This window comes from Amphiura filiformis, chromosome 20, assembly GCF_039555335.1.
Source record: "Amphiura filiformis chromosome 20, Afil_fr2py, whole genome shotgun sequence".
Classification (NCBI taxonomy): Eukaryota; Metazoa; Echinodermata; class Ophiuroidea; order Amphilepidida; family Amphiuridae; genus Amphiura; species Amphiura filiformis.
Genome location: NC_092647.1, coordinates 43,203,198 through 43,212,589, shown reverse-complemented (window position 1 = coordinate 43,212,589; position 9,392 = coordinate 43,203,198).

The following is a 9,392-nucleotide window of genomic DNA, read 5'->3' as shown; positions in this document are numbered from 1 at the left end:
CATCGATATATGCCAACAAAAGTTTTGGAATCTACAGAAACAGAGCTTTAATTTGATACCAAATTTCATTTGCAAAGTATTGCAGGGACGCCAGTATTGACGTTTGAAATAGGCCGAATTAACGCGGTTTTTCTATGGGACTCTGAATTAGTGTTGCGCCCCCTTGAACGAAATTGTTGCGCTCGTAGATTCACAGAGCTAGATTACCATTGGGCCAGATGCCCCAAAAATGTTGGTGTTGATTTTAATTAAAAAAACTGAATCTATAAAGTGAACCAAAATTGAAGCTTAAATGAAAATTCAGTCCTTATTAATACAGGGATGACGCATGATAGCAGTAGCGTACGCAGGAATTTTTCAAGGGGGGTGTGATGATAAAAAAAAAGTTTAAAATGGCCGCGTAGCGGATACCGCGCCGCGCGCGCGCCAGGGGGGTGTCTGAGGGGATGTGCCCCCCTCCGAAGTAAGAAACTTTTGCAAAATGAATACCTAATTGAAGTGATTTGGTGGACCATTTTGGCACTATTAGTGTGTAAAATTTTTGTCTGAAAAAGCCGAAAATTTGTGAAATGACGGTCTATGAAGCCTTTCGTGTACAAGTTTTCCCTCCTCAGAAATTTTGCAAAATGAAGGTCCAATTGAAGCCATTTAGTGCATAATTTTTACACTTTTTCAATGCAAAATACTGTCTAATTATGCTTTATTTTAACATATTCTTTTGAAAAGCGATTAGATTTGGATTACAAAGTAAAAATCATCTGAATTACATTATGCTTGCGTACTTGCACCGTGTTTTGACAGAAAAAAATCGCAAACGGTTTTCAGCTGATAACATGGCGCAATGCGGTGTAAGAGATGCAGTTTTTTTAAGCGTGATGATGGGGTTGACAATTCAAACTTTCAAGTACGTTGCTGGGGGGTGTGGGTGTGATGATGTAGGGGTGGGTTTTGGTGTAAACATGTATATCCATGTCAATTAACAATTAAAACCTTTACGTACGTATGTTGCCAGGGGTGTGATGATGTGGGGGGGGTGTTGACATGTATCAACAATTAAACATTTACGTATGTTGCCGGTCAATACCGGGTAGGCCTATAGGGGTGAGATAATTTGTGTGGGAGTTGTTAAGGCATCTAAAGGCCTATGATTGTGATGTCCCCTATGCCTTGCTCATCTCACCCTCTCCCCTCTCTCTCTCTCTCTCTCTCTCTCTCTCTCTCTCTCTCTCTCTCTCTCTCTCTCTCTCTCTCTCTCTCTCTCTCTCTCTCTCTCTCTCTCTCTCTCTCTCTCTCTCTCTCTCTCTCTCTCTCTCTCTCTCTCTCTCTCTCCCTCCTTCTCTCTCTCTTTCTTTCTCTTTTCTTTCCCCCCATTTTTTGGACAGATCCAAGGGGGGTGTTTCACACACGTAACACCCCCCCTGCGTACGCCAATGCATGATAGAGAGAGACGGCAAACCGACCGCTCAGCTTTTCAATGGGAAAAGTTATTTGGTGGTCTGCGCCCTTATACTGGAACGTAAATGTTTCGGGGTCAGGGATTGTACTACGAACCCTATTATCATTCAACCTACAAAACGTTCACCAATTCAATCAAAATTGCCCACGAAATTGCTTAAAACATACTGATGCAGGGAAGCAGCAGAGATTTCGGTTATCGTGGATCAATAATAAACCCTGAATATTATTGATATAGGATCTAATTCGTGATTTTTGTTATCCCGGAAGTAGGCCTATATGTTCCATGAAGAGATATTGCGTGATACGTGATGCACTACATTCACACTACGAGCCGGTTCTGTATACAGAGATGTAATGTATCAAAGATATTATAAAACTGTATGAATTTATTTTCTCTGATCTTGGGACGCCAGTGACGTACAAAACTTTCAAGATGCCAAGAATACGGAGAATTCATCAACTTCAAGAATTACATGTTGGAGAAGATAGGCGAATCAGACATTTTATACATGAACCTGAACATGCACACAGAAGACATCAAGTGCCGATGATTTGTATGCGAATTTTATTTGATTTGATACTTTGTTATTTTATAGCATGTCGGTTTTTTGGTGTGGAATTCAAGTATATTGTGTTTTTCAAATGCCTTTCAGTTTTCTTCAGATGCTGTGGATTTCGTCTAAAGGTCGGTGTAGATTTTGCTGCGTTCGTCTGTTGCATTAAGTGGTTATTGAAACGTCCACTGCCAGATGTATATGAACAAGCAACGGAACAAACTCAAATTTTACCTGAAGACATGGTCCAGGCGATATCAAAAATGAGGATTTGGATATACGAAATGATGTGTGTCGAAGAATTATTTCAGTTATTTTCATATAAACTGGCATCAGTGTTCACATTAATTGCAGATATCAGCCAATCTTCTTTGTCGATGCTTTCAAAATCAATATCTAACACTGTGCACACACCCCTGATAACTGCTTCTGCATCGATAGCCTCTGTACATATTTCTGTGCTGTCATGTGTTCTAATAATAACTACCCTGGTGTTATTGATACTTGGTGCGAAACAACAGATGGAATCGATTAATAATGGCCCAAAATATACAGAAAACTGCGTAAATTGCAATAAACTTGAATCAGAATCAAACCAATGGATTATGTATCTCCAAAAGGAACTTTCTCATAGAAATGTACTGCAAACAGAATACAATAGGGGACTACAGCGCATACACAATGATAATAAACGAAAAGGAGAAATTAATAAACTCTCTGAAGAACTGCGACGTCTGAAAAAGAAACATATTGAAGTTATTGATAAATTGACTTGTATAGTTTGCCAAGAAAACGAACGCGATGTCGTGATTTTGCCCTGCAAACACCTCTGTTTGTGTCACAGTTGCGCTGATAAAATAAGGAGATCAAAAGAAAAAACATGTCCTGTGTGTCGTCAAAATATATCAGACTCGGTTACATTTTATTTATAACAAGGCTATCGGTTTGATTTGGTTTAGTTTAGTTTGGTTTGGTCCCGGGTTTGGTTGTAGTTCAGCTTGGCAGCAAACAAGTTAGGGATCAATGGAATATGAGGGTGTTTTCAGAACATTTTATTTTTATTCACAAGTTTCTTTGAGAAGTATTGTCTTTACCAATGCAAGGTACACTATGTTGCATGCAGGTAAATAACAGAAAATAAAACTATAATTCTAATTGGCTAATATAAAGTTGAATACAACCTGTTTGTTCTTGGAAATTGTTGTAAAATGGGACAACTTTGCCAGGCTGGCATCTTTTATACCAACTCGGGGAATTTTCACGATCTCTAGCTCTATTTTTGCAGGGAGTGCAATATAATATGCAGTATGTTTTCCTAATATAAGGAGCTAAAAAGGAAAGTCTTTTCAAGATACGCCTACATGTCATTGAAATATTTCCACAACATTAAAAAAATACTTGTTGAGGAAATAACTTTCAATTGTACATCTTTACAAATTACCAAAAATATCATCAGAAATTATTTTTAACATGAATTGCTTGAATAAAGATAATGGAATAAAAAAAGAGCCGTTGTATACGTTATTATTTCGTTATTAAAACATTTTGGTGCAAATATTCAGCAATCAAGAATTGAACTGTTACACGGCAGCGTTTTTAAAACGTTTTTTAAACGTTTCACAAAAACGAAACCAAACTAAAACCAATTTAAAACGTTTTGAAAACGTTTTGTGTTTGCTGGGCTAGGAAAGAATAATGTTATGACTCGAAACTTACAAGAGATTCATCAATCAGTAATTCTGGTGAAAGATAGATTTCACACCATAATAGATGACCGATGGATCTCAAAGTTTCACGGGGAAAGACTCGCTGAATATACGAAAAGAAATAGCTGGATAACAAAATATAACTTCATAATAATCATAATAATTCCGCATTATAAAATATCAACAAAGTATCACAACATAGATTACGGATCGAGTACACTTGTGGTGTCTCCTTCAATAGTTGGTCGCCAAATACGATGATTAGTATTTAGCAATCGATGAGAGAAAGACCGCGGAGCGATATATTTAAATAAATGATTAATAGAAAGAAAATAGCGCCATAACAATGAGGATATACAGAGAAAGGAAAAGAAAGGAATGATAAATAAATGTTATAATTATTATACACTGCAAAAACATAGTTTAGAAATTAAACACTTTTCTAAACACAATTTTGCCTTCACTTTGTAAACACGAATAGAAGCTAAACATCATGTGTCAAATTTCTGAACATTGGTCAGTGATGGTGTTCAGTTTCTAAACATCTGACATCCATATTCTAAACATAACGTTTCTAAACACATTCTTGCCTTCACTTTCTAAACACTGTTTTTGCAGTGAGTGTAGGGACTAAACACATAACAGCACTAGGCAGCCATTCGATAATATCAATGCCTTTATGCGTTATGCAATTGATACGCCCAGTCATTTTTTCACACCTGCCAAGTCACCTAATTTTGAAATCTGGACGTTGAATGCAACGCTCTGCAGGGTCTTTTGTTCTATTGTTTCCGATTAGAGCGCTGACATATTGGAAAATGTTGCCAATCAATATTCATGAGAGTGTACATTCAACGTCCAGTTTTCGAAATTGGGTGACTTGTGTTTGGCAGGTGTGAAATACATCTGACTGGGTGTTTTAATTACGTAACGCATAAAGGTTTTGGCATTGAATGGCTGCCTAGTGCTGTTATATGCTTAATTTCTATAATAATAATTATTTTCTTTATTCATCACTTTCTTTTCCTTTCTCTGCACTTATTCTTTTTTATTCCTACACTTTAGCAGTGGCGCGCAAAAAATGTTACCACAAGCCTATTGAAACTAAACTGTTGAAATATGGGACAAAAGTGGAATAATTCGCGCGAAGCACTAAAAAATTGGCATTTTGTGGCTAACATGGCCAAATATGAGGTTGATTTCGACAGAAACCCACACACAGGCGTCAACATGGGGTGGGGGTGGGGGTGATTGTATGGACAATCCCCCTGACAAAATATTCGGTGGATTTATCCCCCCCGATCTATACGACATCGCTCTCCGTCTCCCTCTCTATCTCCTTCTCCCCATCTTCCTTTCTTTTTCTTTTTGTCTTCCTCCCCTCCCTACAATCACGATCACACATCCGCTTCTCCACTTTTCACCCCTCGACTCCTCCTGCACTACCTCAATTGCCTCTACTGGCCTTTAAAATGGATATTCGTGATATTAAGAAACCCATTTGACTTCATTGAACAGGCCTATAACCATGATAACAACATAATATAAGCCTACTGCGAAGGAGTTAATTATAGATAGTGACACATATACATAGCAGCTATGGCACGTTGTTACGGTAATCGAACAATAACTCTATTGAATTGATTTAAATGAGGTGCCTAAATAAAGATGGGTCGTAAATAATTGTACTTCGACGGTATAGTGTGATTTTGTGTGCTGGCGAACACTCAGTCACACCCTTGGGTTTAATCAGGACAATAGGTACCTCCCAGTCAAGTGGGCGCTTTCACATGACATTCTTTTGATCACTTATTGACAGTAGCCTGCCTGGTAAAGCGTTAATACGCTGTCAGGTTAGTTACCGATTTAATGGCACAAAGTTACAATGCGTTATGTAATCCATTGCGCCTCCACGAATATGATACCTCCGTGGTTGAATGTACACTCTCATGAATATTGATTGGCAACATTTTCCAATATGTCAGTGCCCAAATCGGACACAATAGAACAATAAACCCTATAGTGCTGTGATGATGACGCTGTGCGACCATGCGACATAAATCGATTTTTATGGAATGTTATAATAATGGCTTTAATTGCCTAATGTAATAATGAATCCCGCATGTCCTACTGTCTGTTCAATTAGCTTAGATTCTTGATTTTTTAAGATATTTGAACAAATAAAACATTGTGGCCTAAGTCGCAAAGAAAAGTGTTAGCACAGCCTTAGACCTAACGTGATTTATACTTTTCAAATTCCAAAGTTCAATTTAAAACCCCATTTCTTTTCAATTTTGCCTCATTTTAGGCAGTTATTTGGGTCCAGCAAAAGGGTTCGCGACCTTTTTACAAATAGAGTGGGACGGTCCATTCATAACTTAGGGCATAGACCCTATCCAATTTAGCAAAACAATCTGTCCACCAATCTGTCCTGCCATTCCAATTGTTATACCGTTCCGGTTATTGGATAGGTTCTATAGGTGATGATGGTCCACCGGTTTTTGTTACACGAAATTGTATGGCGCGATTACTTTTCATGCATAACAATATTCTGAGCATCATTTTTTTCCTAAACAATGACATTAAGATTATGGATTTCGTTCTTATTTCAACTGGTTTACAATGTAAATTGAGTTTTGTTTAATACCACCATTCCTTCCCAAGAATATCAGCATTCGCTTGACATTTTCAGATACAGTGACTTTACAAGAATTGTTTTCTGTAACATGATTGTTTTAAATAATATTTTCTTGTGCAAAAGTTTTTTCAGTTTGTATTCAACAAACAAAACGAAATAACAAATTAAAAATAAATGTGTAGTTTTATAATAGGCCTATAGGTCTACACCTTCTCAGACCCATTCGCAAAATAAATAAATAATAAATAATAAATAAATAAATAAATAAATAAATAAATAAATAAATAAATAAATAAATAAATAAATAAATAAATAAATAAATAAATAAATAAATACACGGGAGAAATGTGATATGACAGACGTAGCAGTAACTTTATTGATATTGATAATTGCTAGCTTTCGACTATGTCTTCATCAGGCAACTCAAATAGGACACTAAGGGTCCTTTCATCTTTTCTGTTTCGGTTTCCGGTTTCGGTTTCGGATCTCATTGTTATTTTGAAGTGTTAGCATGGTACGTGTGAACAATCCTTTTATTCTAGTCTTTTGTTGACTACAGAAAAGTTGAACGAAGATAACTTCTGTTTCGGTTTCGGGAGTTATGTTAATTTCTGGCAGGAAAAAAAGTGAGATGAGAGGGTTGATGCTAATCTAGACAAAAGAAGTGTCTAAATTTTACGGTCGTAAATTCGCGATAAATTGTACGGCTTCAATTGACTTGCGTTGGATGTATAGGTACTCCAGCCTAAGCGGGAGTAGATTGTGAAAATTGCCCAACCAGTCTGCCGCCTGGACAACCAATTCTTTAGAAATGCTTAGTCGCGCTAAAAGTCGATCGATACATGTAAAAATCAGCACAATTCAGAGATACACCTTTTGCTATGAAATTAATTTTCTCGGTCAAATATAAAGCAATATTTTTTTTCTTCAGTAATGTCAGTTAAAAACTTGGTGCTTGGATATACATTTTTTTTTAAATCCTGGTGTTAAAATTAAGCATCAAATTGTGTCTTTTAGTGTGATATTTTTGATTTTTATAGGCCTTGAATTCGCCTGCGAGCTTTTTTTACGGAATTCATGTTTTAGCGTCTCAAACTAACATAGTTTGCTAAAGAAAGATATTTCCCACCTCTGTAAAGCACATCGTGTGGGTCTATATGTTATAGTTTTGTCAGAATTTCCGTTTTGTTTTACCCTTTTTCCATTCATGATCCGAAAATGTCAAACTAAGTAAAAGTAGGCAATGGTGAGTACTTTTATCTCGAGAGCAACCAGTAGAAATAGTCGATATTTCCTTTGTTGTTATCCAGGTCAATTTTTCATTGAAAGCAAATTGCCCGACCAGCGATTAAATCCCCAATTGGGTGTTCTGGTTAAACATGATCAGTAGGAGCGCTATAGGTCTGGGAATTTCTTTGCTATATTGAAGTTCTGGCAACACTATAGCCATGCCGGTATTCCTATTAAACCCAGGGATATCGATCCACAATGCTAGTACTAGCCTTTAGATTTCACGTGTTGATTTAGAAATTTTTTCAGCCGACAGTGAAAGATGGTGAAATCAAAACGGAAATTCTGACAAAACTATGATATATAGCTCACGGTGATGTGCTTTAGAAAGTTGGGGAAAATCCTTCATTAGCGAACTATATTACTTTGAAAAGCTAAAAGGTTGATCCAAGAAAAAGCTCGCGGGCCGAGCTGAAGCCTATAAAAATCGAATATCTTACACTAAATGACTGAATTTCAGGCCTAAGTTTAACACCAGGATTTAAAAAAAAAATCAGTATCAAGCATTATAGTTTTTCCAGCCATTTACTGAAAAAATGAAAATTATTGCTTTTCATTTGGCTGAAAAAAAATTTTACACTGAAAAGGTGTAACTCAAAATTTTGCTCATTTCAACACCAATTTCGATCGTTTGTATTGCCTCATTAAATGACTGAGTGAGCCTTGCAGAACAAAAGAATCGGTTGTGCAGGTAGCTGACTGCAACGTAGAAATATATACATTAACACGAGTAATCAGTGTTGCCAAGCATTACGTACTTGTTCGTGCAATCGCGCAAAAATCGGTTATATTATGATTATGTAGCGATTAAACGGGGAATTGTTTTCGTCCCAAATACACCTTAAAACTTGGTAATATGCAACACCAGAGAAGTGCGTTGAAGTGAAACTAATAGGATTTCTTTCATTGGAATTGGTAATCTGATAATTGCTTCAGGCAAAATTGCCAGACTCAAATCTATTTTAAATGTATATTATTTGAGAGAGTGGGGATGATGAGACGCGGAGATGATCTGGTAGAGGAGAGGAGAGGAGAGGAGAGGAGAGGAGAGGAGAGGAGAGGAGAGGAGAGGAGGAGAGGAGAGGAGAGGAGAGGAGAGAGAGGAGAGGAGGAGGAGAGGAGAGGAGAGGAGGAGAGGAGGAGGGAGAGGAGAGGGAGAGGAGGGAGGGGAGGGAGTGGAGGGAGGAGAGAGAGGAGAGGGGATGGGAGGAGAGGGAGGAGAGGAGGGAGGGGAGGAGAGGAGGGAGGGGAGGGAGGAGGGGAGGGGAGTGATGAGATGATGAGTTTATTTAAATTTGTCCATGTTTATGATAGGCAAACTGCTAAAGTTTTCCAATTGCGTAGCAGGGTAAAACAGATGAATTCAGAAAGCCCAAAGTTTACCAACATCGAAGGCCTATCGGTATTAGAGGACATTAAAGCGAAAGGGGCGCTAGACCACTAAAAACACCGGTCTTCCACACACAGTGGGTGTCCCATAATCTCGTCTTATCCATCCTTGTTTATTAACAACAGGTATCTACCTCTATTGAAATAAGCTGATTGGTACTTAAAACTTAACAATGAATTCAAGGAACAGATCAATTCACACAATCCCTTGCGTTTTCGTTTCTGAACAATAGAGCTCCCGAAACAGAAAAGATGAAACGAGGGTTAGACCAGAGCTCTGTGGATAATATGAAATTTAAAAAAAAGGAAATTTAGTTCGGCAGAGCGGGGATTTGCCATTTGGTCTAATACCATTTG